Here is a 24,853-nt window from a genome sequence, read left to right as displayed (position 1 = left end):
TGCTAATCCTCTTGTTCATACATACCATGGCACATTATTTGTAGCATATCTATAACCTCAAAAATATCCATCCTTATCCAATATTATTTTTAAAATCAACAACACCACCAACAACAAGCCTTAAATAGCATATAAAAGTACAAGGAGGGAAAGTGCAAAAGGATCCACTGTTATAGAAAACAAAGGCAAAGATCATGTTTCAGATTTTTAAAATCTTTGTTACCACATTGCTTAGAGGCAATTCATACTCAAATGCTTAAACAAGGTATTGGTGCAGTTTAAAATTTATATACATTTTCTTTCAAATACTTTTATTGCAATAGAAAATACTACATTCTACCGTACTGTGCCAAGTCACAGACTTAGAATGAATTTAACTGAAGGCCTAATACTACAAATATTAATATAGGTCAACGCTGAACTCGATTCTAGATGTTCCCTTCTAGTCACATTTTTGGTAAAGGCAATGGGCAAACCCTATGGAAATTCATCTTTTGTAATTAAGCCAATATTAACAATGTATGAAGCAGTCTTACACCACTGGTCCATCTACAGAAGTCCTGCCCACAATGACTGATAACAGCTCTCCAAGATCTCCCTCAACATCTTCTACCTTGAGTTATTTCAAGTGAAGATGAAGGTGAAGCTAGGACCTTCCATATACAAACTATGTACACTATGCACCATCAATTTCATACTGCAAAAGAAACCATACGTTGAGAGTTTAGAACAAACACTAGACTAATTTATTAATAAGACTGAGGATCTCAGTACATTTTACTTACTGCTGGTATGTCTCACTTGGCAACCTCTTGAACATCATGAAAAGTCTCTGGCACTTGCTTGTGGTTGCTGATGTCATATTGCCATAGTGAAGCTGCCAATTGTTGTTCACAAAGCAGTCACAATGGTGCCCGTGCTGCTGGGGGAAAGGAGAAAACCCAGCATGTTTATTTATACGCATGGGCAAAAGGAAAGATGAAAAGACATTTACATCACCAGGTACAATTTCTCACTTTCTTTTGGAAAGAGAGAAAGATACTAATTATTATCTTGAGGTCAAGTTTCCACCAATATGAAGATGGCACTTTCTGTCACATGCTACCAGTAGATCACAGGGAAACAGGTGCCTGGAGGCAGTTTTGGAATGGGTGAGGGCAAACAAGATAAATTTTAATCCTGACAGAATGGAGGTGATAGTGGGGGGCGGAGTGGGGGGGAAGGTATGACCCAGGAAATAGGTTATCCCCTGTTCATAAAAAAGCATATTTGAAGCTTGGCTGTCCTTGATCTGATCCTTCTATTTAATTCATTTATCATCCATCTTTCCCAATGTGGACCCTCTTCTCCATTTTATCCTCACAACAACCCAACGAGGTGAGTTAGGCTGAGGGAGTCTGAAAGGTTAACTAGCCAGCTTCCATGGCATAAGTTGGGGGTTCAAATCCACATATCTCAGATCCTAGTCCAATGTCCTTAAGCTCTATACCACACAGATCCCCAGTGTATATCTTTACCTGGGTAGAATAGATTGTACCACTGTGGCATATACCTTGATAATATCCAGGTTAGTTTACTGCCATGTATTATACATGGAGCTGCCCTTGAAGTTTGTCTGGAAGCTGCAGCTTGTACAGAATGCTTTGGCCAGAATGTAGACTGGGATGGTTTGTAGAGACTATATTATTCCACTTTTGTTCCATCTATGCTGGTTTCCAATTGGCTTTCGTGTGCGATTCAAGGAACTGGTATTGATCTTTAAAGTCCTGTGTAGCTTGGGGCCAATATACCTTAAAGTATGTCTTCTCCCATATGAACCTATCCATTTACCCCAGTCACCCTTACAGACCCAACTTCATTGCCACTGTCATCTGTGGCTATATGGGTGACAACTTGAGAGAGGATTTTCTCAGCCATGGGACTAAAATTTTCAAACTCTCTGCATAGGGAGCTATTTCTATCTCCCTCTATTGGTGTCTTTCTCCAGAAGGGGAAGAGGTTGTTTTCTGCCTTTGTTGGTGTGCCCCCTCCCTTTGTTAGTGGCCCTCCTCCCTGCTTCTGCTATTGTTTGTTTGTGCTTTTATTTAATTATGATTTGATTTTAAAAGTCGTTAATTGCTCAAAAGTTTTCATGTGTGCCACCTTGGAGACTCTGATTGGGTAGAAAGGCGGCATAAAAATGTTTAAAAATAATTTTATGCACAGGCTTATTTCCCCTGCAGAAACCAATGTGAGTCAAAAGTGAGCAGCATTACATCCTTAGAAAATTAGTAGTACAAATGTTTATCCAAAAAGAAATACATCTTCCATAAGAGCTTCTGAAATTCTGCTAGAAGCTTGAAAAACACCTTATGGAGACACTCAACACCCATCAGGTCTCTCTCACAAACAAACTGCAATCAGTTGTGTGTTTTTTTCTAATGAAGAAACTGGATTTTTAAAATCTAAAATACAGATTTCAGGAATTGGAGAGCTCATTCAATATATTAGGAAGTGACCGAACAATTCTGGAACAATCCAGAATTTGTTCTGTAGTCCTCTTTCTTTCTGAAAGAAAAAAAAACAAACTTTTCTGTTACTTATGATTGGAAAATGTTTCAGGCAAGAGTTTGAAAATGACTATTTAGAGCGTATTGCTTATGATACTAGAGATATGTTTCTGAGCTCTCATTTATCTCTTCTTGGTTTCATTACTTTCTTGATGTGCATTTAAACCTGTCCCTGAGTTAACTTACTATCAGTAGTATTATCTGTAATTCTTGAATAGCTGCTGTGATATTCTCAGACTGCATTGATCAAGAATTTGTCTGGGTGTCAACACTGTTACATTAAGACAGATACTGGTCATAATAGAGGATAGCTCTTATATCCTTAGACATCTCTCTATATATTTTTCCCCTCACCCGTGCTCTGTATACAAAGGAAGACTCAAAAGTTTTGCCCACAGAAGTTGAGATAATTTAAGCAAAAATTGCTGGAAGTAATTGTAGATGAATCATCTTTTAACAAATACAATCAATTTTAACTAGCCACAAATTCATCTAGAAATAGAGCAAAGTATAATCTTTATACCTTAAAAGCCCAGGAAATATTATCAACAGAAAAAGTACCATTGTGTCAATATATATAGCCTGCCTTTCTGTGAAATTATGCACTGTCCACAATTCTAAGCTTACTTAAAGAAATTGATACATCTGGTTGTCAAGAAGCCTGTTCAAATCAATAAGTGAGATCTGCAAATGTAAGTTGCCATAGTCCTCTTCTGCAACAAAGCCATCGCAACTTTTAAAAGGGCTAAATTCAACAGATGCAGATTTACCTATCATAGCACTCCCATGCTAGGGAAACTGTCATTGTATTTCTTTTTGTCATGCTGGCACAGACCTTATGCTGGAGAAAGACACTGTTCACATGGGCTATATACAGCTATTTTAAAGGTGCATCAATAATTAGTGACTGATAAAGAGATAAACATGCCCTTGACAGAGAATAGATATCCTTGACAGGATGGTCCACTGAATAGTGCTTTGTTGATGGTCCCCAGTAGCAGAAGCATTTCAAGGACCATGTATCACCACAGTCAAATGCCTTTCTCAGTTCAAAGGGCACCAGTAAAATCTCTCTTGCTCACGTTGATCTATACACTTTAAACACAAACATAGGTAGGATCCAAAGATGATTTTCTGCCAATGGGGGGGGGGGCATTTGGGGATTCCTACTGCAGAACCCCAGTTCCCTCCCCAGAAGTATTCCTGAAGGGTGTCCTGCCTCTCAGGAGCAACACTGCAGTTGCCCTGAATCACAGAGTGCAGGTAAGTTCCATTCCACCAACACAACCACCTCTAATTAGAGGAAAACAAACTTTGGATCCAGCTCCCTGTCAAAGAGTCAGCTGTCTCCCTGTCAGCTCCATATCATGTTTGAATACTACCATGTATTGTATCATTATTGTACACAAATATCTCACACCATCTCAGCATGTTTACCTAAATCTAAATGTCTACTAGGGAGCTGAAAATCTTGTGAAATATTGTGAAAGATTGGTGTGTGTGTGTGTGTTTGTGTGTGAGTAAGAACTCTGTGAATGGCTTCTTCCTCCCCCACCCCCAGCACCTGGAAAGGCTGGAGGGAGCTGTTAGGGAACTCACCAGCAGGGGGCAGCTCTCAAGCAGCAGGGATCTACAGCCTCCAAGTCTCAGAGGGAAGTGGAAGGAGGAGGGGGTGGTCAGGGGTGGGGGACAGAAGGCTATTGGCTGGCCGCTGGACAGACAGGCAAGCTGGTTAGAGGAGGAGGCACTCAGAAGTGGGACAGTGGCCCTGAGTGGGTGTTAAGCATTGAATGGCACTTAAGCCATGAGACCAGCTCCTCCTCCAAGCCCTTACCAGAAATATATTATGTCGAACAGATATTTGTATTGCTTTGCAGGGAACGAATTTCCAAGATCCTGACACAACTTTTATTGGCATCAAAATGGCCACAACTTTATTAATTCAGAGTGTTGAACAGCATGGGGAAAAGATTCAAACTTCTAGTGGCCAGCTGGCCACAAGGTACAAATGACACACCGTAGGCATGCCCAGATACATCTTGCACCCCGCTAGGCTCCCTGTGCCCGCAATGTCCTGCTGGTTACCAGGGAGATGGCAATATTTTTGAGATCCCATTGAAGCATGAACCTCTGTTGGGTTCCCTTGCCACCTGGCAGTGCAGCTCTGCCATCAAGGCCCCCTCCCCGCTGAGTGGAGACCACCCAGCTCTGCTTACACGCAGTCTCATAAGGAGGCCCCCTTTTCTAGAGCAGGCCAGCACGCAGGCTTGGTCTGCTCACAAATGGATCCTCCTCATGCAAATATCCACAAGTTGTGAGCAATAACTTTTTAAAAAGATATAACAATTCTCTCTTTTGAAACAATACAAACAATTCTTACTACCATTTTAAAATCATCTTATATATATTAGTTACCTAAAAACCATATAACCGGGAGGGCAGGTGGGAAACCTCAAGACGGGGAAGGGGGAAAGAAACTCAATCCTCCCACCCATCTTTAAACCGCGCCACGGCACCATGGCACCGTGGACTAAATAAAGGAGTAAGGGCCCCGAAGGCGGGCCCTGTCCGGGATGAGGAAGGGTGCCGATAGGCCCCTTCCCCTGGACTGACAAGCGGAGGGCCCAATCGGGAGGCGTGATGCCCCCCACCAGAGCTTTCCTTCACTCCATGGTGGCCATTACTTTGCTGGCCGCCGAGAGCGAACGTAGGCTCCCTGGCCCCCGCCCCGATAACGACTCCCTGGCTCGCTGAGCCACCCAGTGCCCTCCCCAGGGCCTGGGGAGTGTTTCCCGACCTCGCACGCTGCCTTAAAATGCTCCCCAAGCCCCGGGGAAGGCGATCCGCAGCTCCAGGAGCCACGGATCACCTTCCCCGGGGCTTGGGGAGCATTTTAAAACCTCCACACCACCTTAAAACGCTCCCCAAGCCCCGGGGAAGGCGATCCGCGGCTCCCGGAGCTGTTTTAAAACTTCCACACTGCCTAAAAATGCTCCCCTAGCCCCGGGGTCTGGGGAGCGTTTTGCTACATGGGGGGAGGGGAAGCAAACCCTCCCCTAGGGCCCGCTGTATTTTTTTTGACAGTGGGCTCTACTGCTAGTTGGATATAAAGGCAAAGGGAGGAGGATATAAAGGCGAAGGGAGCAGCCCTCCCCAGCCCAATGCCGCCCCAGGAACTATGGGACATGAAGTTCCCACCTGACTTGCAGGACCCTGACAGCAATCATGGCCAAGGTAAAGCCTTATAAACAAATAAAACTTTTGCAACTCAATCTTTAGTTTCCTAACTTGACTTGTCATGCTCGGGTTTTGTTTCCCTTTTTGGTTATTTTCTTTACACATTCAGCCATGGTCCAAGAAATAAACTTTCTGTCCATTTCCCCATTAGCATTGTAAGGCAATAGTTCTAAGCAGTAATGGCATGATTCACTGGTATATTCTGAAAATAAAAGGCACTTAAATATGTGTTTAAGGTACATACTTAGGGGCCATCAAAGGGATTTCAAGGGAAATTAACTGAGGTGTGACGTGCTTTCCTGAGCCAGAGTTAAAGTTTCCAATTTGGAAGCCCCTGGCAGCCAATTAGTATTGTGGTCGGTATAGAAAATGTAACACAGCATCCTTCAGGTGTTTTTGTGCAAGCCCTGGTAATGATCATAATTATTCAAAGCTGTTCCACAAAAGGTGAAATCAGGTTTCAAATCTATTAAAATTAAACACCAATTAAACTTTATTCTGCAGCTTGAGATTTCGGATGTTAAGATTTGTGGAAACAGCTGCCAAAAACACAAGGTCAGAAGCCCAGTGCGGATCATAAAGTATTTTAATGGGAGTGCCTTTTTCTTCTATAAAACCCTTGGTTATCTCCCGAGGAGAAAATATGTTAAAGGTCATGGCTAACACTCAGCCGCTGAGCTCCAGCTGAATACACACACTCTCATTGAGCCAACGCAAGTTTTTAATGACTGCATTTTAAAGTGTAGTCAGTAGATAAACAGGGTGCCCCTTGACTGTAATTGTTGCTCATCGGCTGGTCACCTGTGTAAACCCAAAATGAAGGGATTTCAGTTTATTTCTGGCGTACACATTGAGCAGTGTCCAAGGACAGAATGGCAGTTCATAGTTACTATCTCAGATGAGCTGCAGTTAAGTTCCTTGAGGTTTCTTCCCCCTTCTTCTTTACATGTTATAACCCTTCCCCCCCCACCACCACCACCACCTACAATAACATATCATTTGTTTCCATCAATACATTGTTTTTAACATTGTTTTATTATCTTAATATTTTTATGTAGGAATACTTTTGTATTTTTTCACTACACATATCGATTCACTTTTATAATTGTTTGCAGTTTCTATTGATGCATTATTTATATGGATCAATCGACCGAATAAACATACTGTACTGTATCTTGGATGAGTGTGGGCTCCTCAGTATATGATTTATAACTATTATACATGCAACTGAAGCTTGTTGCTGTATACCAGGCTTTCTCAACCAGGGTTTTGTGAAACCCTGGGGTTTCACGACAGCTCAGGAAGTGGGAGTTAATTATTTTTATTTTTAATTTGCTAAACATTTATTGGCTGATATGACCATATATGGTCATGTCTACCTCCCCCGCCCCCCAATCGACCAATGACGGACCTGAAGGAAGTGGGAAGGAGAGGGTCCCCAGATGGGCATGTACACAGCTATGCTTCCCAACCATACTCTGCATGAATATGGATGGCTCTGACATGATGTCTTCATGTGAAGGCTTACTGGCATTTTGGCTCCCTGTCTTCATGAACAGAGTGGTTGTGGTCACAATCCAATCTACTAGAGTGTTCGCAATCCAAGTATCCTAGAGTGTTCAGCTCTTCATGGGGCTGTTGTAGAAGATCCATATCATCCATGCAGTAGAGTTCTGTTCCACACCATATGGATCCCAGTCTTGGTCATAGTAGAAAACTGTAGGTCTTGGCATGGCAAGGGGGACAACATTCAATACAAATCTGTTGGAACCAACTGGGGAGGTAGTTCCAAATGGCGAGATGAGGGATGTGAGGTTATGAGTCTTGGACTTTACTTTCTGAGATGGCAACAGTAAGAGCAATGAATAATCTAATGGAGAAGGTGTTCCTGGAACGGGATAGAGCTTGGGATAGAGCTTTTCTCCAAAGCAGCACTTTTTTTTCATGCACCCCCAAACCCAGATTCAGAAGAGGTGCCCCCCTCGAACATTTCCCGGATTATTTAGTTTGGCTGGGGTCTGGGTTTGGTCCATTTAAACCTAACGTTCCACCCCTCAGCTGTTAGTTTTAAATGACTCTGATCCATTTAAGACACTTGTTTTGCTCCTCCCCATTTTGATGTGCAGGAATAAAACCAGTTGCTAAACTGGCTATCAACCCTGCCAGCCATTTCAGGCTGACAATGGAAGGGCTCACACACCCCATTGTAAGGCTGAAATGCTGCAAGCCCTTTCACAGGTTAACTTTGTTTATTCCCACTTCCAAGCAGGGAGAACTGAAATCAATCACTGAAATGGCTTGCAGCCATTTTGAGCTGACAGTGGGGTCATTGTGTCTGTCCACTGTCAGCCATAAATGGCTGCAAGAGATTTCAGCATGTCAGTTCACTTCCACCCCCTCTTCAAAAGGAGGGAAGCAAACCAGCATGCTGAAATGCCTGCAAGCTGACAGCTGAGGTGTGTGTAACCCACTGTCAGCTCAAAACATCTGCAAGAGATTTCACCTTGCTGGTTCACTTCCCCCCATTTCAGCACACTGGTTTGCTCCCCCTCCCCCTTCCAAGTTGTTACCTAAGTTTTGAAATATATGGAAATACCAGAGGCTGAACTTGAGAATTTTTAGCTTTATAGCCAAGCTCTGGCATGTCCCCAAGTTGTGGAGCCAACATACCCTACCACAAGAAAAGAATCTTCAAATTATCAGAGGTAGGATTAGAATAACTAGAAAGGGTTTTTTAAAAAAAACTCTACCCAGGTGTGCAAATGAAAACCAAAGCAGTAATCCTCCATGATAATTCTGGGTTTTGTTTCTCCTTTGAGGCATATCAAGATAAAGGTAATTTTTTTTTCTCCATTGTAGAAAATCACCGTCATAAAAAAATTGATCCCTCTTCCCAAGGCAAACACAGCAGTTTGCTCAGCAATGTTCCAAGGGCTTCCCATGAATATATTTTTACATCAGAAACCACTATATTGTTTATGAGAAGGCAACAGGATAAATATATATATATATTGGACAGACGGTCATAATAATTTTATTGATGGGGAGCTCCCCACTATGCAGTACCATCTGCCATCAAATCCTAGAAAATTGACTATTTTTAATCACAGAAAAACTCCTGATGTTCATTAGTTGAAAGCATCTGATCACCAAGCCAGCTTGGTTATAGTGGTTAAGAGTGGCGGCCTCTAATCAGGAGAGCCAGCCGGGTTTGATTCCCCACTCGCTCCCCCACATGCAGCCAGCTGGGTGACCTTGAGCTAATTACAGTTCTCTTAGAGCTGTTCTCATCAAGAAGTTCTGTCAGAGCTCTCTCAGACCCACCTACCTCACAGGGTGTCTGTTGTGAGGAGAGGAAGGGAAGGCGATTGTGAGCTTCTTTGAGACTCCTTCAGGCAGTGAAAAGTGAGGCATAAAAGCCAACTCTTCTTCTTCAGCTGCATCTATGTAGCTCAGTGGCGAAAGTGAAAGTTGTGCTGCAGGCAGGGCCATTCTCCACCCAAGCAACTGCTCGAGACAGCATAATGAGGAGACTACCAAGGCACTGCTCAGGTGATGGGGTCAGATTGCTCCCCGATTTTGCCTGCCTGGGAAGATGTAGAAGGATAGGCTATGCCCATCATCACTACCTGCTGGGTCTAAATCAGCACCCAGAAATTCTTATAGGCTGTGGCTCAGCTTGCTCCTTGACAAGGACAGTGTTCAGCTCACTTCCAGCCACTGAGGGCATGGGAGGAAGGGAAGGACATCTCATATTTGGAGTAACAAAATACCTTGGACAACCCCAGGGATAATGAAGTTTGGGGCTTCTTAGAAGCTTATCAGTGGCAGTGAAATGGGGAGACCTAAAATCACAGGTGAGGTTCCCTTTAAAACTATTTATCCATTGCTACCAATTTCCACCAAAATGCGTAATCTTAAGGGTATAGCAGGCACTCTGGAGGCTGGACGCACACCGAACGCACATGAGATGCTGGTGAAATCTTGATAGTGCTCTGGCTGTGTGTTTCTCTGCTTGTTTCTTATCCTCTGCAACACAGAGATGCATGCATTCCTCAAAAGACAAGTCAATGTAGAAATTGCTCCCTGGAGTGTGAAAACCGCTTACCTATTCAGCCATTCTATAACTACAGTTCAAAAAGTTGTTGCCTGTCCCATTAGGATGGCCTCACCCTTGATTTGATCTTTGGTGCCGGGGTAGAGGTGGATCTGGTAGTGACATCAGTCATTCCGTGGTCAGACTACTATGCTCTGCAGGCTCAGCTCAAGTTGCTAACCCTTCCCTATTTGAGTGAGGGGTGTATTTTAGACTGCCCACAGAGACGTATGGATCCTACTGGATTCCAGAATGCCCTGCGGGACCCAATGCCTCCTGGTGACTCATTGACAGCCCTGGGGGAGTCTGGCAGTCCTGCCTGTTGAAAGCCATACAAGAAATCATTCCTAGATGTCCTCTCCGCCCTTCAGGAGCTTCAGGAGAGGGAGAGGGAAGTAAGACAACTAGAGCAAGTGTGGCGGAGAACACATGACAAAGAGGCAAGAACACCTTATCACACGCTTATGAGGTCATATGAGATGGCAGTGAAAGTGGAAAAATGAGATTTTTTTGCCACAGAAATTGCATCTGTGAGCTCTCACCTGGCACAATTGTTTAGGGTAGTTCAGACCCTTACAACTCTCGATGAGAGGCACCAAAATGTTAGTAAACTGGACCTTAGCTGTGAAGCATTACTGAGCTTTTTTGCGGATAAAGACTTGTCCTTCTGCCGCAACCTTCTCACCACGGTTGATACAGATAGGGAACTGGAGGCCCCTTGGCCATCTTTGGCGGTGATGCTTGATGGTTTCTGGTGGGTCTCTTTAACCGAAGTGTACAAGCTGCCAGAGGAGGTGAGGGCAACCACTGTCCCCTGGATCCCTGCCCATCTTGGCTGCTTAAAGGTGGCAGCCAGCAGATAGGAGGCCAGCTTCGGGACATTAAGCCTGATGGGAGGCGGCCTCCATCGGACTCAGTGCTGAAAGCATGTTGAGAATTTAAGCCTGGAAAATAAGGAGAGGGAAGCCCAAATGCTGAAATGCTAGAGTTGACCCTCAGCAGCCAAAGGAAATCCAAAGCAAGGCTAAAACAAGGTATCTCTCCTAATGCAGAAACACTCTCAAAGACATAGAAACAGAGCTATAGGCAGCTCTCAGTATGTAACCTTTCTGTAATAGTGGCACTGAAGTTTAAGCATGCCTGCATCTTCCAGAAGTCTCTGGTTTTTGCTGATGGACAGAATGCTATGGACTATTCATCTAATGCAATATAATGATACATTTACGGAAGGATTCCACCGCCCCCCTCCAAGAGCACACAAGAGAAAAAACACTAAAAATCCACGCATGAATATTTGCTACCTCTAAACAGCCTTCCTTTTCACAATCAAACTGTGAGACTGTTTGGGGTGTCAATGTATACCTTGCAGCCAACTTGCATTTTGATACAAATTTTTAGCAGCCATTAAGCAGGATTTGGGCTGAGAAAAGAAATAATTTCTTAACAATCACCGTTTAGCTTCCCCTGCCATCCTGCATCCCTGGAAAGCAGATAGGCTGAGCCCTGCTGCTTTCCCATTAAAGATTAATAGGGAACACAGCAGGGCTGAGAACACTGATGCTCCAACAGTATGGAGCATGATATTACTGGTTGCACTGCAGACGCTCCCTTTAATTACTTGCTTTTTTCTACCAGAACTGTAATTTAGGCATTCCTATGAACATCTGTCCATGTACAAATGGAAGTCATTTATAAGTACCTCTGCAGTACCACTGGGACTTCAAACAATATTAAGAACAATTAGTCATACTATAATGAGTCTCTGTCAAAATGATCAGGTGATATTGTATATATGTTCAAGGGAAGTACATGTAATAACGTCAAGCTCATTTTTAATGCCAGGAATAATGTACAGTTAAAGCTTCATTTATCCAGCACTCACAGGGGATTGAAGATCCCTGGCTAACACTAAAACTTATTGCTCTGTCCCGCCACCTACCTAGAGGAAACTACCACTAGCTAATCCCACTTGGGAATGGCATGGCAACAACCCACATGGCCTAGAGAGCCAGATTGATGTAGTAGTTAAGAGCCGTGGCCTCTAATCTGGAGAATTGGGTTTAATTTCCCACTCCTCCTCCACATGAATCTTCCTTGATGACCTTAGGCCAGTTACAGTTCTCTGAGTTCACCTACTTTACAGGGTGTTTGATGTATAGAAAGGAAGGAAAGGCCATTCTAATTCACTTTGACCGTTTCCATACTGGGAACTTTGCTGCCCTGGCTCCTGTGCAGGAGCATAAATCTGGGGCTGACAAGGTGCACTGGGCCAAATGCTGCCCTGTGTGCAAGCAGGAAGAGGCGTGGCTACCTGCCTCAGCTCAAATTCCAGCCTGGAGTCCAGCACAAAACCTCCAGTGCAGAAATGGTCTATGACTCCTTTGGGTAGTAAAAAAGTAGGCATAAAAAGCCATCTCTTCTCCTTGAACCATGGAGATGACCTGCGCAGCAGAAAGATGGGCAGACTAGGTGCCCTAGAGCCCTCTGACACAACTGACTCCCAAAAGCCAAAGCCTAGCTTAGGGGTAAGTAGGAATCCAAGGATGACTTCACCTGACAGTACCAATTGTCAGAAGCAATGTCTGGAGGAACCAAGCTGACCAGCTGGAGAAGCAGGAGTAGGGCTTGCATGTGCATGAAGATACAATGGTTGACAGGGAGGACTGTGCCTTCTCAGTGATGCCAGTTAACTGAGCATTCTGGATAATGAAGTGCTGGATAAGAAAGCCGTTCTGTTTGTATTTTGTTAGTTGCTATAGACATGGATGGCCAGTTGTTCTACAGAATAAAAGAGATAACTTGTCACTTAGTTCTTGAGCACATGCTGTGCATGCATACCATCCCGAATTCAGTCCCCAGCATCTCCAGTTAAGAAGACCATGGGCACAAGTGCTGGGAAACAGCCTGAGACCTTAGAGTAGTCATCCATTATATGAAGCAGCACTTGACAAACTTGCATCAAGGGTCCGACAGAGGCAACTTCATACTTTCATGAGAACATGAAGAGAACCACTGATATATTTTAGTAACTTAAAAAAAATGTATTTAATGGAATCTAAAAATCACCAGCTTGTCACCGAATATGTATCTATTTGATATAAAGATTTCCCCCCAAAAAAATTCAAGAGACCAAGACAGAAAAGAAAGTTTCTTTGACCTAAGAATCCCATCACAAAGAATCAAATAATTGTAGTCATCCATACCTGGCAAGAGAAGAATCTAACAGAGTCTAGTCATAGTCTTCACCTGGGTGCTTTACAGCCCATCTCAGCATGATTCAGACATCATGTTTGACCCCCAGCTTTTCAGAGAGGTAATATATTGTTCAATTCAAAAATTGACCCATGCTGTAACTTTAATGCCTTGAACAGCTGCAGCGGAAGTTCTAAATTTGCCAGCCATTTTCTTTCCCTCGGCTGGAGATTTTAAAGAGAGACTTTTTGGCATTTTTCAGCTCTGGTATTTCATCTCCTCTCTGCTGTGGCTTGCTCTCCTTTTATTCCTTTCTGTTAAGAAGAGGGTTATAATGTTGAATTCATTGTCTATGGAGATGTGTGAACATTCAGCTGCTCATTAAATTAAGTGCCAATGGACATGGTCTATTGAGTCCCAAGTGGACTGAGCAAAGAACTGGAGAAAGATTTCTGGAGTTTCACTTCCACTCGCTTGTTAGAAGGCCACGAAGCCCAAATTCAGACTGAACTGAAGTCAGTGGGAGATTATTCAGCATTAATATTGACCTGGGAGTTTCATTGTTAAACATCAGATCGGTTTTCTCTCAAGAAAATGCAACACTGGCTTTCTTTTTAATGGCACTTGACATGTTTGACATTCCTGTTTTAAATGTCTTTTTTTCATCCCACTTTAATTGTGGGCTTTTTTTATTATTCTAGAAGACTGCCATTGCCTTTCATTCAAAACAGCATGACTTTTGACCTCATCAAAAAGGTCTTCAAAGACCCAGTTAGAAAGAACTTCTGTAAGAAGATGTGAAACAATGCATATTCAGAAGCGAGTAATTAGCAAACCCGCACACTGTGATATTTGCTCCACTACTTGCCCCCGAACATTTAAAATATTGCTTTACAAAAGAATAGGCAGGAAGAAAATGGGTAGGTAGTAAATGGGTATCTCCTTGAGTGCTTACTCTGTATGAACTGTACAATGTGCTTCAACCAAAATCTCAATAAAACTGTGTATCTAATTCCGTTTTCTGGATAATAGTACGATTTCCATATATTTCTAGTGCTTGGAACTAAGACATGCAATGAGCCAGGAGGATCCTGTGCAATAACCTGATTTCCAAATCACATCCAACTACTTTGCCAAACAGGTTCACCTATTACCGATGCCTCAATGTATACAACACAATAATAAGATATTGTTATGTGGAAAGCAAACTATACAAGAGCGAGTTTAACATCCCTGATAACCACAATGGGGTAGTTACTGACCTGGAGCCAGACATCCTGGAATGTGAAGTCAAATGGGCCTTAAGAAGTCTGAGCAACAATAAAGCTAGTGGTGGTGACAGCATTCCAGTTGAACTATTCAAAATCTTAAAAGACGATGCAGTAAAAGTGCTACACTCAATATGCCAGCAAATTTGGAAAACTCAATAATGGCCACAGGATTGGAAAAGGTCAGTTTACATTCCAATCCCAAAGAAAGGCAATGCCAAAGAATGTTCAAACTACCGCACCATTGCATTCATTTCTTATGCTACCAAAGTTATGCTCAAACATTTACAAGCTGGGCTCCAGCAATATATGGACTGAGAACTTCCAGAAGTACAGGCAGGATTTCGAAGTGGCAGAGGAACTAGAGATCAAATTGCCAACATACGCTGGATCATGGAGAAAGCTAGGGAGTTCCAGAAGAACATCTACTTCTGCTTCATTGACTATGCTAAAGCCTTTGATTGTGTGGAGCACAACAAATTGTGGCAAGTTCTTAAAGAGATGGGAATATCAGAGCATCTTATTTGTCTCTTGAGAAACTTATATGCAGGTCAAGAAGCAAAAGTGAGAACTAAACATGGAATCCCTGTTTGGTTCAAAATTGAGAAAGGAGTTCGGCAAGGCTGTATACTGCAGCCTTGCCTATTTAACTTGTATGTGGAGCACATCATGAGAAAAGAAATAAAAAGATACTTGTTCCTAAAAAGCAGAGACATCACCCTGCCAACCAAAGTGCATTTAGTCAAGGCTATGGTATTCCTAGTTGCAATGTATGGCTGCGAAAGTTGGGCCATAAGGAAGGCCGAGCATCAAAGAATTGAGGACATTTGAACTCTGGTGCTGGAGAATACTCTTGTGAGTCCCTTGGACTGCAAGGTGAACAAACCGGTCAATCCTAGAGGAGATTAGCCCAGACTGCTCTTTAGAAGGCCTGATCCTGAAGATGAAACTCAAATACTTTGGCCACCTCATGAGAAGGAAGGACTCCCTGGAGAAGAGCCTAATGCTGGGAGCGATCGAGGGCAAAAGAAGGGGATGACAGAGAATGTGGTGGCTGGATGGAGTCACTGAAGCAGTAGGTGCAAACTTAAATAGACTCCGGGGGATGGTAGAGGACAGGAAGGCCTGGAGGATCATTGTCCATGGGGTTACGATGGGTCGGACATAACTTCGCACCTAACAACAACAAATGTGGAAAGCTATGCGCTAGTCATTAATTATGTATTAATGACTAGCGCATACCCGGTAAATACCACACACAATATCATGTCCTTGGTCTGTTGTGGGGAGAGGAAAGGGAAGGCGAGTGTAAGCCGCTTTAAGACTCCTTTGGATAGAGAAAAGTGGCACATAAGAACCAACCCCCCTCCCCCTTCCTCTTCCCCTTCCCCTCCTCATCCCTCTCCCCTTCTTCTTCTTCTTCTTCTTCTTCTTCTTCTTGAGGAAAGTAGAAATGAACTCAGACCAGAGTGACAAACTCATTCAAGGTATTTGTGAATATGGTTATTCTCTCTCAAATATGCTGTATTATAGTCTAATTAAAGGGTTCCCCCACTTTTGTTCTGTTATTCTGTGAGATAAACACTGGAAGAAAATTGTTCCATATGTATCTGCAATTGCTTCAGTAACCAACAAAAAGATGTATCATTTGTTAGGTAAATTTAAATGATGACAATCAACAGAATTGAATTGTTATATAGATCACTTTGTGAAGGAGATGGCTCTATTGATTGACAAAGCTTTTTAAATAATGGAGATTAAACCCTTCTTCTCTGCAGTACTGTAAATACATCAAAATAATATTATTTGTTATCGTTTTGAACACATAATTTGTGAGGGAAATGAGATTTGAAAAATATATATTTACAGAAAATAATCAACTATTTTATTTATCTGAGGGAAAAGAGAAATGGCTTAAGGACAAATGGAAAAAAGATGAATAAGAAAACTTCCAAAACATATAACTTTTTAAATTCAAGACTTATGATTTTCAGTAGCACTTAATATTTGTGAAAGTTGCTTGTAGATATCAGGCCAAATATTCAAGTCAATAGCTTTACAGTAGGGCATCCCAGCCCCAACAGAGCTGCACATGCACAGATTTTTCAGCCATACGCATAACGTGCTTTAAGGGCTAGTCCCTCAGTTCCAGTTGAGCTGCTGCAAACTCTCACTATCTAGAGGCATTTGGAACCTAATGGTTCCCAGGACAACAAGCACAATGAACTGTATCCAACCATATTACTTAACACTAAAAGGACATGAAAGCTAACAGTGGGACAGGAGGGAGGGAATGTGTGTCTGCACACAAGACACTGATGAACAACAGTTACAATTAAGTGCTGTGCAGCCCTACATTGGGACTCTAGTGAACTGCTGTCTTGAGAAGGTGGTTTTAGACCCTCACACAAACAGAGACTGCAACACTGCTTTCCCAAACTCTGCCTCTCTTCTAGCCTGGCAATCCAGCGTATAGTGTTTCATAAAAGTGTTCACAAAGCCACTCTGCAAACCTCAAGCTGTGGGACTCTCCAATGGAAGGCAGCAGACGGACTCTGCGTCCAAGTGGAATGTGCCCTCTATACAAAGAACAAATAGCTGAGACCACACACCTCAATATAGTCTGTGTTGAGGTAGGACTTTCCTTTCTGGGACCCCAGTAATAAATAAAAAATAAATTTGACTTTCTGAATGGTTTTGTTTTGTGTAAGTAATAAAGAAGTGTCACATTACACAACATATTGGCAGGGTATTGTGGGAATGAAAGACATCTGGTTTCCAGACTATGCTGCTGCATGAACTGACAAAATAAAGGACAAGGGATGTGGATATCATACATTCAGAGATTGTGTGCTGGTTGCTTGGTGAGCAGAAAGACAGAACTAGCCTCTTTCCACAAAGCTTTTGTCCCTTTTCCAGGTTTCACATCTTCCTAAATATTCTCTAGTGCTGTTTATTGGTGTCAAATTTATATACCCTCTACCACATGCACTCTCCCTTGCCAGTTTCCATCCTATATCTCCATCCTGCTGCCCCTTGCACAGGAAACAGCCTTTCCCATGGTACCCATAAATCTATCATGCTACCTTCCTTTTCAGTTTCACATCATCTAGGCGTTTTTCCCTCTCATGTGTTTCCTGACTACTGCAGGCATTATTAAACCGATACGCGCTGGCCCACTGCTATTTTAGTTTGCTATCATAACAGCCCTCCCTTTTTTCTCTATATTGGTGCCATCACACAATTACATTCTAAGCCCATCAGTTTACGACTGGGTCTGTTTTATATTCTGCACAATGCCTCTTGTCCCTGGTTGGCATAAAATAAATGGTAGAAATGTATGTGCTGTTATTGATTATAGGAAGAAGCAATGTTACACAGCTGTCTAAACAGTGAACAGAGCTTTGTCCAAAAAAGAAGAAACATTCTATTCCATGACTACATACAACACCAATCAGTCTAATTTGCCTTGACTGATGCTTCACCACTGAGTTATGTACTTCTTGGGAAATGGTTCAGTAGCTGTCTCACTGAAATCAAATTAAGCAAAGGTTTATCTTCTGAGCATGATGAACAGGCTATGGGAGAAAGATCACTCTCTCCTGTCAATTGCCTCAAAAGGTTAGCATATTAGAGGGAAATTATGTTTCTGAAATGGTTATAATGGGGGCAAAGCAAATGCTGAATCCATTCTGTCATTAGAGCTGCACACGAACCTGTAAACATCAGTACAAATTGATATATTTGGCAGACTCAAATGGCCTAAAACATTACCTTCCCCCACATCCAGACGGAAGAAAAATTCTAGACAACTTGAAACCTTGAACATTAAGTTGTATTGTTTTGTTGTTGTTGTTGTTGTTGTTGTTTTGAAAGATATTGTGTGGCTTTGTAGATTAGTAGATCAGTCTTGTGGCGCAGAGTGGTAAGGCAGCTGTCTGAAAGCTTTGCCCATGAGGTTGGGAGTTCGATCCCAGCAGCCGGCTCAAGGTCGACTCAGCCTTCCATCCTTCCGAGGTCGGTAAAATGAGTACCCAGCTTGCTGGGGGGTAAACGGTAATGACTGGGGAAGGCACTGGCAAACCACCCCGTATTGAGTCTGCCATGAAAACGCTAGAGGGCGTCACCCCAAGGGTCAGACATGACTCGGTGCTTGCACAGGGGATACCTTTACCTTTCCCTTTAGGTTACAACTGGTCATCTTTGCCATCCAGCCACTGGAAACTCAAGCATGCAGAAAGGATCGACTGAAACCCATTACAGCTAAGAATGTTTTGGTACTAACCTTTGTGTTTTGGACAGATTTGGAGGCATGGAACTGCCCTGCTTCCATGGCCACCATCACACATGCCCAGATTGAGCAGGGCAGCACCTCCCAGTCAGATCCTCTCAAGATGATGCAGCTGGCAATAAGGAGCTCCTGTTGTGGGGAAGGAAGGCAGATCATGTGACTCCAAAGATGACCACTCAAAGAACCAGAGCTACAAGTAAGTAAACTGTTCTGCTTTGTGGTGACCATGCATCATGCTGCCAGGAGAACTATGACTAATGCCTTAAGAAACAACTTCAGTAAAACTGTAAGCCTCATTCCAGCTTCCAAATTGGTGGATCACTTTTCCTTGTTTTCATCATCAGACTCTCAACTCTCAATTACACTCTTTTATATTTCTTTGTTGGTCAAATGTTGAACCTACTGAGATCTCTGTACTCATAAAAACAATAAAATCCCACAAGTCACCTGGCCCAGATAGGATTCCTCCCGACTTGCTGATTTGCTATGCAGATTAGTGGGCTGTGCCCTTTGCACATTTGTTTGCAAAAATCAATCAAACAGAAAAATCCTAGACTCGTGGTTAAATTCTATCATAACCCCAATATATAAAAAGGGAAAATCAATCTCCCAAGTAATGACCTTCCCATCAGTTTATTGTCAACCGTAGGTAAGCTCTATGCCAAATATCTTGCCTTCAAACTAACAAATTGGACTTCCAACAATGATATCTTAGGGCCAGAGCAAATAGGGTTTAGGAAAGGACCTTAGATCATTGCACCATCTTAGCTTTTTAAAGCCAGAAATATATGAAACTTAAGAGGGGTAAATTATTTGTTGCCTTTTTTGACCTAAAAGCAGGTATTGACTCAGTCTCCAGAGAAAAAACATTGGATAACATTAGATAATTTAAACAACCCAACAACCCAAGACACACGGACATCACCAGACAGTCAACACAGAAATCAGATTATGTGCTCTGCAGCCAAAAATGGAGAAGTTCTATACAGTCAGTAAAAACAAGACCAGGAGCTGATTGTGGTTCAGATCATCAGCTTCTTGTTGCAAAATTTAGGCTTAAATTGAAGAAAGTAGGGAAAAGTACTAGGCCACTCCAGGTATGAACTAAATCATATCCCCGACGAATATACAGTAGAGGTGACAAATAGATTTAAGGAATTAGATCTGATAGACAGAGTGCCTGAAGAACTATGGATGGAGGTTCGCAACATTGTACAAGAGGTAGCAACTAAAACCATCCCAAAGAAAAAGAAATGCAAGAAAGCAAAATGGCTGTCTGAGGAAGCTTTACAAATAGCTAAGGAAAGAAGGGAAGTGAAAGGCAAGGGAGAAAGAAAAAGATGCACCCAATTGAATGCAGAATTCCAGAGAAAGAGATAAGAGATGCCTTCTTAAATGAACAGTGAAACAAATAGAAGAAAACAATAGAATGGGGAGGACCAGAGATCTTTTCAAGAAAATTGGAGATATGAAGAGAACGTTTCATGCAAAGATGGGTATGATAAGGGACCAAAATGGTAGGGACTTCACAGAAGCAGAAGAGATTTTTAAAAGGTGGCAAAATTATGCAGAAGAACTATACAAGAGCGAGCTTAACATCCCTGATAACCACAGTGGGGTAGTTACTGATCTGGAGCCAGACATCCTAGAATGTGAAGTCAAATGGGCCTTAGGAAGTCTGAGCAACAATGAAGCTAGTGGTGGTGACAGCATTCCAGTTGAACTATTCAAAATCTTAAAAGACGATGCCGTAAAAGTGCTACACTCAATATGCCAGCAAATTTGGAAAACTCAACAGTGGCCACAGGATTGGAAAAGGTCAGTTTACATTCCAATCCCAAAGAAGAATAGGCTGCCTAAGGAGGTGGTGAGCTCCCCCTCTTATTTTGTAATAAGAAAGATCACCTAATTAAATATATGTATAAATTCTTATTTGATTATGACACTCAACCTGAACAGATCAAAGAAGTGATTATCAGCTGGGCTAAAAATGTAGGACATAAAATTAATCTTGAAGAATGGGAAAGAACTTGGGTTGTAAGACTTAGGTTCTCCTCAAGTGTTAGGTTGAAAGAAAACTCTTACAAAATGTTGTATATACTGTATTTAACACCAAATATATTATCACGTATGTATAAATCAGCCTCTCCAGATTATTCGAAATGTAAGTCTAAGGTTGGCTCTCATTTCCATACTTGGTGAACATGCAAATATGCTAAAAGGTTCTGGTCTAATATATACAAAATTATAAAATCTATAATTAAGGTGGTACAAAGATAAAGGTAAAGGTATCCCCTGTGCAAGCACTGGGTCATGTCTGACCCTTGGGGGTGATGCCCTCTAGTGTTTTCATGGCAGACTCAATACGGGGTGGTTTGCCAGTGCCTTCCCCTGTCATTACCGTTTACCCCCCAGCAAGCTGGGTACTCATTTTACCGACCTCGGAAGGATGGAAGGCTGAGTCAACCTTGAGCTGGCTGCTGGGATTGAACTCCCAGCCTCATGGGCAGAGCTTTCAGACTGCATGTCTGCTGCCTTACCACACTGGGCCACAAGAGGCCCTAATTAAGGTGGAGATTTGCTTTAATTCCCTACATGTATTTATTAAATGTGGTAAAAACAAAATATCAGAAATTAGCCAGATTGTTATTATATATGGTTACAGCTGCTAGACTAATCTATGCTCAAAGATGGAAAGACCAAAATATACCATCAACCGAAGATTGGCTGTTCAAACTAATCTCATTTATGGAAATGGATGAATTATCAGCTTTAATGAAAGAGCAAAGCTTTGGTGCATTTATTTCAACTTGGAAGCCTATGGTATCCTTTCTAGAATCAAATATGCCTGAGTTAACAACTACAGTCTTTAAATTAAAGGGTAATTAATTCAGTTCAGAAAAAAATTGTTATTTGAATAGTCTTTTATTGGAAGACATATTTCTGTTTTTGAATTTGTATCAGTATTTTTGCTGCTTGTTTCTAATCTGATTTAGAATGGATTGCAATTCTTTGTTTTTCTTACTGGATTAAATTATAGAATCAACAGATCTTTTTAAATTGATGTAATGTATTTTTGTAATTGTAATTAATGTAAAGCTATATAATGAAAAAAATGAGGAAAATATTGAAGGAAAAGATGGGAAATGCTCTAGAACTCTCCTCAGGTGTCCCTTTGACCTTCCCACACTTTCACATACATCTCTTTCAATTATTGTACCTTTTCCCTCCCATACAGTGATAGCTATAGTTTGTGAGCTTGACGATAATTTGGATACAGAAGTGAATGTTCAGACTTCACAGGACTACTGCAGTGCTCTAAATAGCAACTAGTTAAGAAAAAAAAGTACTGTTTCATCTCTTGGGCCCATTATGCACGGAATGGAAGGTCCACATTTGGGGTGGAATGGCGGCGGCTAAAATCACCAATTATGCACGCTGCAGGTGGCAACCAGGTGTAGAGTCAATATATGCCACCAAAAAAGCCGCGTTAGCGAAATGCGGAAGAAAGTGGAGCTTCCCGGGACCAGGGCACAACTAGAAGCGGCTCCGGAGTATCTGCATGCATAATCGGATACTATGGGTTTTGCCACCATTGTGTTCCGTCCCGTGAATAAGCGGTTTGCTTCGCTTCTTCCTCCTCCACGTTCTCCATGCCGCCGTTTCAGCGGCCATGCATAATAGGCCTTTCACAGTTTCTCTCTCCTATTGTGCATCAACATTTAATTAAGGATTCCCTCTGATTTAGGGAATACAGTATACTCATGCATCACCTTAGTCTAATCTGTTTTAGGCGTAGGGCATTTGATTTATACTTTAACGCTTTTCTGAAGATTTTTGAAGATTTTTATTACAATATCATCACATATTGCACTTATCTGAATACTAAAAAAATTAAATGCTTTCAAATGAAACTCTTGGCAAGCTTCCTTTTCAGCCATTTATAATAATGCGAAGCCATAAAGCAGGAATGCTGAACAATAAGTAGCAATATATTTATGAGATATTGTCAGAGGCAGTGCAGAAACGAAAACCGCACAATGCCTTTTATTCGGACCAGCCAAAATATCGTGAAACAGCCTGCCTTGCTTGCAAATTCTTGAGGACTCTTCACCAGGCTGGATGCTGCATACAAAAGCCAGAGAAGGGAGAAAGACATAAGTTGTTTAGAGGCATAATGGCAAAATTACCTGCCTGCCCAGTGAGAATCAACATGGATGCATGGCCCTGTGATGAAAGGGCCTTTTAATCGGTTAGAGCCCCATCTACTTTTCCAAACTCCCTGTTTGCTGATGCCAGAACTCAAAAGTGTTACACTAGGATACAATGAATGGATAACAGATTGAAGCAGAAGTGGAGTAATGTGCTACACAGGAGAGATTTCTTCTAGAAATAATAACTTGACTGCAGGTATCCTAACGTTTTAAGCATGAAAGCATGTATTCAGAGATAGAATGACCCCTATGCAGTGGCTACCTGTGAAGGTCTCAGTGTGCCTTCAATCAAAAGGAGAATGTAAGGATTGTACTTGGCTAGATATACAGGAAGCAAACCAAGCACTAGCAGTGTTGCTAGTGCCTCAATTACACACTTTGGACATTGTGGCAACTGTGTAACTCTGGGAGGCAATGACAGGCATAAGCCATGTCATTCACCTTTTCCCATCCTACCAATGCCTTAGTTTCTTTGGGACCCATTATGCACGGGGGTTTTAGCGCACATTCGGGGTGGAATGGCGGCGACTAAAATCACGGATAACGCACGGAGCCGGCTGCAACCGGCTGCAGCTTCGGTGCATGCCGCCGAAAAAGCCGCGTCAGTGAAACGCGGAAGAAAGCGCAGCTTCCGGGTGAGCGGGGCGCAACCAGAAGCGGCGCCCGGATCGGCGCGTGCATAATCGGTTACTCTGGGTTTTGCCGCCATCGCGCCCCGCCCCGTGTATAACTGGTATGCGTCGCGTCTTCCCCCTCCGCGTTTTCCATGTGACCCGAAATCGCCGTTTCGGCGGCCGTGCATAATGGGCCTGGCAGCGAACCAGTCTTACATGATGAGCAAAATGGTCTGGTGTTCCAGTGGTCTGGTGATCCAAGATTCATGAGTTGCTTAAGCCTGGGCACAGACCTTCTGTACAAAGGTGGAGCAGTTAATTCATTTTGCTTCAAGATTTCTCTGGCTTCAAAATCAGAATGGTACAAGCAGACTACCATGTGGTCACAGGACTGCCTCTCCCACTATTATTATTGTTGTTGTTGTTGTTGTTGTTATTGTTGTTGTTATTGTTGTTATTCTTGTTATTGTTGTTATTCAATTTCGTTCCTGCCACTCCCTACATAGGCTCATGGCAGGTAACAACAGTCTTAAAATCCCCCATTAAAACTCCCACTAAAAGACTTTAAAAATTCCAAACAAGGTGGAAAATACCACTCTCCCCCTACCCAGTCGAGAACATTGGAGAATGGAGAGTAATGATGTATACTTCAAACCCGAGGGGGGCAATGCTCTTCCTTGCCAGTCCCAGCCTCAACCATAGACTTGGCGGAAGAGCTCCATTTTACAGGCCCTGCGGAATTCTGACAGCTCCCCCATGGCCCGTAGCTTACCCAGGAGCTCATTCCACCAGGTAGGGGCCAGGACAGAGAAATCCCGGGCCCTGGTTGAGGCTAGGCCTGCTTCCCTGGGGAAACAATGACCAATAGATTTTCCCCTGAAGAGCATAAGGCCCTGCGGGGTACGTAGGGCAGTAGGCGGTCCCTCAGATATGTGGGTCCCAACCAGCGTAAAGCCTTAAAGGTTAAAACCAAACCTTGAACTGGATCCAGACAGCAATTGGCAACCAATGTAGCTGCCTCATCACAGGCTGGATGTGGGCCCTGCAAAGTGAGGACCCTCGCAGCTGCATTTTGCACTAGATGAAGTTCCCGGATCAAGGACAAAGGTAGGCCTGCATAGAGCCAGATTAGAAATCTAATCTGGAGGTGACTGTCGCATGGATCACTGTGGCCAACTGGTTGGAGGACAGGTAGGGCACTAGTAGCCGGGCCTGGCAAAGATGGAAAAATGCCTGGCCTGCTACTCTCTTGACCTGCGCCTCCGTAGTCAGGGAGGCATCAATGGTCACCCCCAAATTCCTGGCCTGGGGTTCGATGGTAAGTTGTGCTCCCGCCAAGGTGGGTAAATGCGCTTCCTTTTCCTGCCCCTTTCCTCCTAACCACAGGACCTC

At 42.8% G+C, this 24,853-nt stretch overlaps 2 long non-coding RNA genes across 4 annotated transcripts in view; one reads left to right on the top strand and one right to left on the bottom strand.

Moving 5' to 3' along the window:
• LOC143842688 (uncharacterized) overlaps nucleotides 1–24,853 on the bottom strand; it is a 177,989-nt gene that overhangs the window by 58,237 nt on the left and 94,899 nt on the right. For 2 of the 3 annotated variants that reach the window (XR_013233289.1, XR_013233290.1), the window contains 2 exons: nucleotides 18,628–18,762; nucleotides 786–922 (listed from right to left, as the gene is read on the bottom strand). This is a non-coding gene — a long non-coding RNA (uncharacterized LOC143842688). The remainder of the gene's footprint in view (nucleotides 1–785; nucleotides 923–18,627; nucleotides 18,763–24,853) is intronic. The other variant, XR_013233291.1, reaches the window with a different exon arrangement.
• LOC143842689 (uncharacterized) lies at nucleotides 942–21,492 on the top strand. Its single transcript, XR_013233292.1, has 3 exons — nucleotides 942–1,002; nucleotides 18,645–18,829; nucleotides 21,299–21,492. It is a non-coding gene; the product is annotated as an uncharacterized LOC143842689 (long non-coding RNA).

Source organism: Paroedura picta, chromosome 8 (genome assembly GCF_049243985.1).
Source record: "Paroedura picta isolate Pp20150507F chromosome 8, Ppicta_v3.0, whole genome shotgun sequence".
Taxonomy (NCBI): Eukaryota; Metazoa; Chordata; class Lepidosauria; order Squamata; family Gekkonidae; genus Paroedura; species Paroedura picta.
Note: the sequence above shows the minus strand (reverse complement) of the source record. Positions and strands in the feature narration are given on the sequence as shown.